We start from the raw sequence: 10,467 nt of genomic DNA on the forward strand, positions 1-10,467 counted from the left end.
CCCACGATGTTCAAGTTGGAAATCATTCACCTTTTAAATATTATGCCTACCGGGTAAACACCACTAAACGTGCCCTGATGCAACAGGAGGTGGCATATTTGCTGGAGCACAGCTTTGCCATCTCCAGCACTAGCGCGTGGAGTTCCTCCTGCCTGCTCGTGTCAAAACCCGATGGCACTGTCCATTTCTGTACAGATTTCTGGAAGGTAAATACTGTAACTTAGCCTGATTCATACCCACTGCCTCGCATGGAGGATTGTGTAGATCATGTTGGCTCTGCTAAATTCGTATCTAAGTTAGATTTGTTGAAGGGATACTGGCAAGCTCCTTTAACTTTGCGCACGTTAGAAGCATCAGCTTTCGTCCCCCAACGGCTTCTGCCAATATACGGTGATGCCCTTCGGTTTAAGGAATGCACCTGCAACTGTTAAGGACAATCGTCCTCGCAAGGTCCCCAACTGTCAAGTTTACCTTGATGATATTGTGGCGTATTCCGACACTTGGTCTGATCATTTGGCTACATTGTTTGTTATTTTTGAAAGACTTAGAAAAGCTTTGCTTACGCTCAGCTTAGCACAAGGTGAGTTTGGCAGAGCTCCGGTGACGTACTTGGGGAAGAAGGTTGGATAGGGACAGGTGCGTGCACTGTCAGCCAAGATCTAGGCCATCCTGGATTACTTCGTGCACACTTTTCCACATGAGCTCTGACGTTTTTTACACATGGTGGGGTATAGGAACTTTGCGGATGTAGTTGCGCCCCTTACGGCCTCACGAGTACCACTAAGGCATTCGCCTTGTTGCCTCAGTCTCAAAGCTTTTGATTCTGTGTAGCACACTGGTGTTGGCTGCTCCTGTTTTCGCTCGCCCCTTTTAATTGGAGGAGGACGCAAGCGCATATGGAGCAGGTGCTCCATATGCAGAATATTGAATATTGATCATCCCATTTGCTATTTTTCCAGGAAGTTTAATAAACCCCAAACTCGGTATAGCACCATTGAGAAGCAAGCATTGTCGCTACTTCCCGCTTTACAGCACTTTGAAGTGAACCTCTGATCCAGTACCCAACCAATCATTGTGTACACAGATCATAACCCCCTTAGCGCAGATGTGGAACTCCAATCAGAGGCTTATGAGATGGTCCTTGCTGGTACAGGACTTCAAGATAGAGCTACGCTACAAGAAGGGTTCTTTAAATGTCATGGCCGATGTGCTGTCTCGTTCTTTTTCGTGATACAAACCTTCCTTTTTATTAAGGTTTGTTTTGTAGGAGGGGGGAGTTATGGACCCAGGCCTGTGGTCCCTCAGTGTGTGTGCGCGTTTTCACCCTCTGTGTCTGTGTATATGCTTGCCCGTGCCGGCGAGCGTGAGTGTACATATGTGCATCTGGGCGTGGTTACAGACGGCGGGCAAGCAGTTTTTTGTTTTTTTGTTTTACACTGTGAATACACTTTGTCACTCACTGTTACTTGGTCTGTTTGTAAATAAATAGTGCAGTTCCAACACCTCTTTGATAAAACTCCAGAGCACCCTGCTGTCAAATTGGTGGTCCTGTCAGTGGGAATAAATAACAGAGACCAGGACCCACAGAAAACATCTATCAAGCAGTTACACTACATATACAGAAGGTCACTACAGTATCTGTTTTCCCTAATGCCAGGATTGCATTTCCCTTTTATAAATTACTAACCACTTCTTCCACAGGTACAGCAGGTCAATCTCAACATAATAAATGATTTCATCTCCAGTAATCTTCCTTTCTTGGGACCACTGCCAAGTAGCCTGTTCTCCACAACCCATGATGACATGCACTGAACACTGGAGACGGCCAGATGCATCTTTGAAACCTGGCACAGAGTTGCAGAATTTATGTTTAGAACCTAATCATGATATTAATGAACGACCACCACTCACCCACAATGGACCTCTAACTTAATTTGGCCCCCCCTCTGATCCTTTTCGCCCATCACCTCTCTCCCTGGTTCAGCTCCCTTCCATCCTGGCCACCTCCAGGCCCCGCTCAGCTACCATTGTCTGGACACCAGTGGGGACTTCAACCTGACAGCAGATTTTCTAACATCCTGAATCCTTCCACACTTTTCCAGCTAAACAGTGCTCAAGTGGGCCTGCTGGAGAGATGCCTCACATTCATTCCCACTCCAGACTCCTTCGACCAGGCTGCACTGCGCAGGGACCTATACAGGTATCATAGAAGGATAAAACTAGCAGATCATTTTCCGGATAATGATTCGGAAGCACCACCATTCACTTTACCATCTAGCTGGGATTGAGCAAATGAGACCCAGTCACTCATACGCCTGGTCAACAATATTCCTTTGAGGCCCACAGACAATTAAACAATAAGAAATATTACTGAATCATCGATAACAGTATTCAAAATCACATGTCAATACAGATTTGTGACATAGTACAGAAACTTCACCATAAGAACTTCATTTCAGCCAGAGGGATTTTTTCTACAGACTAGACTCCCCATGCAATAGGCAGTTTTATCTTCTTCCAAAGATTCATAAGGATCCACGTACCTGGACGGTGAATTTGACAATAAACAATATTTATAGGTGCAGGGGACGGCAATGGGACACAGATACGCCCCCTCCTACACAAAAATATATACATGAGCGAATGGGAACGTGAAGCGCTAGAAAAGTGTCAATTACTGTAAAGCCTACCTTTTACAGTACCTTCACCTCCTGGATGACACCATCATCATCATCAACATTTCTTTGCATTCATTGCCACCCTGAATAAACACCAAACCTCAATTAAAGTGAAGTACAACCTACAATTGGATTAACTTCCTTCAATCTACAGTTTTCTTTGAACACAAAAGCTGTCAAAAAACAATTGTTAACCTGGGTGTACGTCAAACCAACAGACACACATGCACTCCTCCATAATGCTAGTTATCACCCTAAGCATACATTCAAAGCCATACAGTAGTTAAGTCATACGATTTCATAGAATTTCCTCCGGAGAAGTGGATTTAAATCATGCCATTCTTACCTTATTCAGTAATCTCAGGAAACTGGGATACTCCAGGAGGTTCCTAAGATCCATTAAAAAATAGACATTGTCATCATTTACCACCCGAGACTCCATTGCTCTCTCATCGAACAAAGTCAGCAGACAAAGCATCCAAGAAGACCAACCCGGCACAGACTCCAAAAAATTCATTCCATTGGTTACAACATATTCTAGACCTCACCTTCACTTGCAGAACCTCTGGAAAAACAACTTCCAGACCACAATGTCCAATCACAACTTGAAAAATTACAAATCATCTCAGCCTTCTGGCAAAACAAATATCTAAGAGTTAAAGCAAGGTACAGCAGACATGCTTTCACGCAGATGCATCATCACCACTGGGCTTTAAGGCAGAAGAAGTTCCTCTTTAATCCATACGGGGGCGACAGTTCACCAACACTCGGGAACTTTATTCTCCACAGCTCCAACATAGTTTATTGCATTATTTGCAGAGCCTGCGGGAAGATGTATGTGAGAGAAACAGGCAAGACCCTCCTGACAAGGCTTAAACATAGTTATTGCTGCTATTGGTCCACGATATTGCTGCTATTGGACCGTGCACAAAGTTAAAGGAACTTGCCAGTATCTGTATACTGTAGTATCTGTAATATATGCCTTCAACAAATCTAACTTAGATACGAATTTAGCAGAGCCAACATGATCTACACAATCCTCCATGCGAGGCAGTGGGTATGAATCAGACTTAGTTACAGCATTTACCTTCCAGAAATCTGTACAGAAATGGACAGTGCCATCGGGTTTCGACACAAAGAGGTGAAACTAGGAAATCACGTGAAAATGATCATTAGTCACCGGAGAAAAAAACAATAACCATCAACCTGACAAATAAAAAGATTACCTTTAAGATTAACTTTCATAATGATACTACTGTAGATCCAGAAGGAAGATATATAATCATTGATATCCTGATAGGAAACATTGAATATTGCATAGCTAATGGTATTGTCCTAATGTTGACGACCCCTCTTTCTTTCACAGCTTCTTCACATCACTGTCTGCTCACTCTGATTCCAAAATTAGAGTAAGCGGGGACTTTAACTTAGTATTTAACCCAGAGTTAAACCCATCAGGAACTGGCAATCAGTACAGACCTGAAAACAGTACATGGATGATTTTGGTCTCCGTGACACATGGCGTTCTCTTCATCCTACCTCCAGGGAATATACCTTCTTCTCGCCAGTTCACCGCTCTCACTTTAGATTATATTTTAGTGAATAACTCAGTCTTACAAGATGTCTCTGATGCCAATATTCACTATCACAATCAGTGATCATGCACTAGTATCCATTTCCTTGATTAAGACAGTTTGTCAGGTTTTGGCAGAGATCGGACCCACATGCACAGCACCGAGACGTCAGACAGATGGTAGAGTTTAAGGGTTTAATGCAATTTTCGTGATCAAAAACAGTCCAGGTCATGCACAGAAGAACACGGTCTTGAAGTACAGAAGGAGCAGGCGTGAACGGGTCCAATAACAGTCGTGGGTCAAAACCAGAGGGCTCAGATTTCCAGGCTTGAATCGACAGACTAAGACAGTTCTAGCAACAGGCAGAGTTCAGCAACCAAGGCAACAGACTTACAGTACCGGTCAGGATCAGACGAGAAGCGGTAGTCAGGAACACGGAAACAGGTCGGTAACGGGATGAGCTAAACGAGAGAATGCTGGAAAGTGAAGTCATGGATTTCAATGATCTGGCAACGGGCTATGGAAACTGGTGGTGGTTAAGTACACAGGTGAGTGATTACTGATTCTAGGCAGGTGTGAGTAATGAAAACCGGAAGTAAGGCTGGAGCTAATGGGATGAGACTGGAAACCGGAACTGCTACACAATAAAACAGGATGTGGACGCAGGGATCTGACACAGTTACACCATCAAGCAGGAATTGGAGGTTTAATACATCATTACTCAATGATCAGGACTTCATCAGTTATGTCAGGAGAGAATTGGCAACCTTTATGGAAAACAACGACACACCAGGAACCTCACCTTGTGTTCTCTGGGAGACTGGGGAGGCAGTTATGCGTGGTAGAATAATTTCATATTCAACACACAAGAAAAAAAAGGACATGCTACTTTAATTAGAATTAGAACAAAAAATTAAATCTCTACAGATTAAATATGCTGCCTCTCCATTCAATGATGTCCTAGAAGACCTAAGAAATCTAAAGCTGAAATTAAATAATATAATTCATCGCAAAACTCAGTTTCAGATAGATCAGTTATATATATATATATATATATTGGTATTGCCACATCCACCACTACGGCTTTTCTCTGCTCTTTATCCACCACCACAATGTCTGGTTGGTTCGCCATTACCATTCTGTCAGTCTGGATCTGGAAGTCCCACAGGATCTTGGCTCGCTCGTTCTCTACCACCTTGGGAGGTGTTTCCCACTTTGACCTTGGGGTTTCCAGTCCATACTCCGCGCAGATGTTCCTGTATACTATGCCAGCCACTTGGTTATGGCGTTCCATGTATGCTTTCCCTGCCAGCATCTTACACCCTGCAGTTATGTGCTGGACCGTCTCTGGGGCCTCTTTGCACAGTCTACACCTTGGGTCTTGTCTGGTGTGGTAGATCTGGGCCTCTATGGCTCTGGTGCTCAGGGCCTGCTCCTGTGCAGCCAGGATGAGTGCCTCTGTGCTGTCCTTCAGCCCAGCCCTTTCAAGCCATTGGTAGGATTTGTTGAGATCAGCCACTTCAGTTATGTTCCGGTGGTACATTCCGTGCAAGGGCTTGTCCTCCCATGATGGTCCCTCTTCCAGCATCTCATCCTCTGTTCTCCACTGCCTGAGACATTCACTCAGCACGTCATCTGTCGGGGCCTTATCCTTGATGTACTTATGGATCTTGGATGTTTCATCCCGGATAGTGGCTCTCACGCTCACTAGTCCTCGGCCTCCTTCCTTCCGGCTAGCGTACAGTCTCAGGGTGCTGGATTTGGGGTGGAACCCTCCATGCATGGTGAGGAGCTTTCGTGTCTTAACATCTGTGGTCTGTATCTCTTCCTTTGGCCACCTTATTATTCCAGCAGGGTATCTGATCACTGGCAGAGCGTAGCTGTTTATTGCCCGGGATTTGTTCTTGCCATTGAGCTGGCTTCTTAGGACTTGCCTTACTCGTTGGAGGTATTTGGCTGTTGCCGCATTCCTTGTTGCCTGTTCAAGGTTGCCGTTTGCCTGTGGTATTCCAAGGTACTTGTAATTGTCCTCAATGTCTGCTATTGTTCCTTCCTATATATATATATATATATATATATATATATATATATATATATATATATATATATATATATATATATATGCTCATATATATATATGCTCATATATATATATATATATATATAATATATATATATATATATATATATATACACTTGCTAGAAGATTAGAAAAAAATTGCTCCATATATAATTCACTCTGATCAAACAGGCTTCATTAAAGGTAGACAGTCAACAAACAATATGAACAGATTAATCAACTTAAATGATTATGTCACCACCCATAAACTAGAGTCAGCCATTGTCTGATGCAGAAAAAGCTTTCAATAGACTAAACTGGAAGTTTCTTATAGCCACTCAAATTAGACATTGGGAAATCATTCATAGACTGGATACAAATACTATACAGCTCAGCAAACGTCGCAGTCAGAAAAAATGACCAGATCTCACCAAGGTTTATTCTGCATAGAGGGTGTGGTGGAACTTCCCATAAAGAGGCAGATGAGAGAGTTTGTGTGATTTATTATAAAAATAACGGAAAATAAATATAATGGTGAAAGTAAATCAAAAACATGGATGTTGATCGTGCACATCAACAAACCAAAGAAACAGCTGGGGAGATCAGTGCACACACCACGAAGGTGTGATGCAAAGAGCCCACAATCCTCAAGTTGCTTCTGCCTTTTAACCACTCTGTCCGACTATGTTGGAATGTCTGTGTAGCCCAATCAGATTACAGGTACATGCACCATCTCATCCCTGTCGCCGTGTGTGTGGAGATGCTTACATTCCCACACCTGCATCACTGGCCTCTGACTATCAAAGAGGAAGGAGCGCTAAGTCTCAACAGACAGAGAGACAAAACTCCCCTGGCCTTGGGTTTGGGAGCTAGAGTCCAGAGTCCATCGGGTAGAGACAACCATTGAACAATCTAGGTGAAGTGTCAAATACATAAAACAGAAGTAAAACAAAACATAAGATATTAATTGCAGAACACAAGTCATAAATCATATAATAACTGCACAGAATAAGGAAGAAACAATGTTTCACATATTAGGGACCAGGCAGGGCTGCCCACTTTCTCCATCACTATTTGCAATATTTATTGAACCTCTAGCCGCAGCAATATGATAGCATTTACTGAAATATCAACCAAATCAGTAAAGCGTAAAATAAGTTTATATGCTGACGATGTGTTACTGTTTCTCCTGGAGCCACAGACGTCTCTTCCAACAACTATCTGTCAGGTTTTCGTTCTTGGTTTTATTTTGAAAGGACTCTTCTGTTTTTGATCCCAGTTTCCGGTTTTATTTTGTAAGCACTTCCGTTTCTCATCACACCACAGCAGTTCCCGCTTCACTCCCGGTCCTCATTACACTCACCTGTTTTGTATCAGTGATCTACTCCGTGTATTTAACCACCACCTGTCACATCAGTTCTCCGCCAGATCGTTGTTTACTGATTCATTGTTCTCACGCTCCAGCATTCGTCTTGTTCAGCTTACCCCGTTATCGAACCTGTTACGTTTTTGACCTTTGCTTCTCGTCTGATCCTGACCACCCTCGTAAGTCACTCTGTTACTGAACTCTGCTCGTTTCTGGACCTGTCTACGCCCGCTGATTCTGTTCCTGTGATCTGAGCCCTTTCTGGTTTTGACTCTCGCCTGTCCTCGGACCCGATTTTGCCTAAGCCCTGTGGTGTTGCTACTCTGTGAATGACCTGGACCGTTTTGTGACCTGGATTCTGTCATTAAAGACTTTCTTAACTATATCCACTGTCTACCGAGTCCTCGCTGTGCATGTGGGTCCGTTCATCTGCCGTTCCGTGACAGAACGATCTGGCCAGACTTGGACCCAGCCAGCACTCAGCCTCCGGTCAGGTCAGTGACTGTTTTTCTCGCTCCTTTTTTTTTAACGGCGAGTATAATCCACCCGAGGGAGCATGGAGTTCACCTGTGCCGAGCTACCTAGCGAGCTACGAGTTTATTTTAAGATCCTCGCGGAGGATTACCGACGGGCGGTTACCCCGAAGAACCAGCGCAGCGCCGTGGAGGTGGCGATATTGACGCTGGAGGACGATGACAGTGTGTTAGAGCGCCCCAGTGTTCGTCGCCTCTATGAGCGACTGTGCGCTAGGTCTGATGAACTAAGCGACGCGCTCCGCACCACGCCAGCGCCGGTCGCACCGCCGAAGGTTTCGGTTTCCTTCTCCCCGCCCCGTCGGACCGTTGTGTCTGCATCAACCTGCCCAGCTCCATGTTTGTTCCGCTGGGAGGATTCCCTGCATTCATGCGGTCCCCCGTCTCCAGTTCAGACGCGAGCAGTTCAGTCTCCAGTCCAGTCGAGCCCAGTTCAGTCTCCAGTCCAGTCGAGCCCTGTTCAGTCTCCAGTCCAGTCGAGCCCAGTTCAGTCTCCAGTCCAGTCGAGCCCTGTTCAGTCTCCAGTCCAGCCGAGCCCTGTTCAGTCTCCAGTCCAGCCGAGCCCAGTTCAGTCTCCAGTCCAGTCGAGCCCAGTTCAGTCTCCAGTCCAGCCGAGCCCTGTTCAGTCTCCAGTCCAGCCGAGCCCTGTTCAGTCTCCAGTCCAGCCGAGCCCAGTTCAGTCTCCAGTCCAGTCGAGCCCAGTTCAGTCTCCAGTCCAGTCGAGCCCAGTTCAGTCTCCAGTCCAGCCGCGAGCTGTTCAGTCTCCAGTCCAGCCGAGCCCAGTTCAGTCTCCAGTCCAGCCGCGAGCTGTTCAGTCTCCAGTCCAGCCGCGAGCTGTTCAGTCTCCAGTCCAGCCGCGAGCTGTCCAGTCTCCAGTCCAGCCGCGAGCTGTCCAGTCTCCAGTCCAGCCGCGAGCTGTCCAGTCTCCAGTCCAGCCGCGAGCTGTCCAGTCCCCAGTCCAGCCGCGAGCTGTCCAGTCCCCAGTCCAGCCGCGAGCTGTCCAGTCTCCAGTCCAGCCGCGAGCTGTCCAGTCTCCAGTCCAGCCGCGAGCTGTCCAGGTTCCAGTCCAGCCGGGTCACGTTCCTGTCCAGGTTCCAGTTCAGTCGGGTCACGTTCCTGTCCAGGTTCCAGTTCAGTCGGGTCACGTTCCTGTCCAGGTTCCAGTTCAGTCGGGTCACGTTCCTGTCCAGGTTCCAGTTCAGTCGGGTCACGTTCCTGTCCAGGTTCCAGTTCAGTCCGGTCACGTTCCTGTCCAGGTTCCAGTTCAGTCCGGTCACGTTCCTGTCCAGGTTCCAGTTCAGTCCGGTCACGCGCAGGTCGTGTCCCAACCAGAGGGCAACACCTGTCGTACAGGTGCCATGCACACCCGATCAGGTCCGACGTCTGCTCCGTCGAGCTTGGCAGCGGCAAGTAGCCATGCCAGCTCCAGAGTAGATGCCGTTCCAGTCCCTGTCGGCCAAGTAGATGCCGTTCCAGTCCCTGTCGGCCAAGTAGATGCCGTTCCAGTCCCTGTCGGCCAAGTAGATGCCGTTCCAGTCCCTGTCGGCCAAGTAGATGCCGTTCCAGTCCCTGTCGGCCAAGTAGATGCCGTTCCAGTCCCTGTCGGCCAAGTAGATGCCGTTCCAGTCCCTGTCGGCCAAGTAGATGCCGTTCCAGTCCCTGTCGGCCAAGTAGATGCCGTTCCAGTCCCTGTCGGCCAAGTAGATGCCGTTCCAGTCCCTGTCGGCCAAGTAGATGCCGTTCCAGTCCCTGTCGGCCAAGTAGATGCCGTTCCAGTCCCTGTCGGCCAAGTAGATGCCGTTCCAGTCCCTGTCGGCCAAGTAGATGCCGTTCCAGTCCCTGTCGGCCAAGTAAATGCCGTTCCAGTCCCTGTCGGCCATGTTGCGGCCGTTCCAGTCTCTGTCACCCTCGGAGCCGCAGCGCCCGCCGGCCTCCAGGAGGAGGTCGCGCCAGCCGCAGTCCCCGCGCACCTCCAGGAGGAGGTCGCGCCAGCCGCAGTCCCCGCGCACCTCCAGGAGGAGGTCGCGCCAGCCGCAGTCCCCGCGCACCTCCAGGAGGGGGTCGCGCCAGCCGCAGTCCCCGCGCACCTCCAGGAGGGGGTCGCGCCAGCCGCAGTCCCCGCGCACCTCCAGGAGGGGGTCGCGCCAGCCGCAGTCCCCGCGCACCTCCAGGAGGGGGTCGCCGCCAGCCGCAGTCCCCGCGCACCTCCAGGAGGGGGTCGCGCCAGCCGCAGTAGTCACCAGCGCAACCGCCAGGA

This window comes from Betta splendens, chromosome 24, assembly GCF_900634795.4.
Source record: "Betta splendens chromosome 24, fBetSpl5.4, whole genome shotgun sequence".
Lineage (NCBI taxonomy): Eukaryota > Metazoa > Chordata > Actinopteri > Anabantiformes > Osphronemidae > Betta > Betta splendens.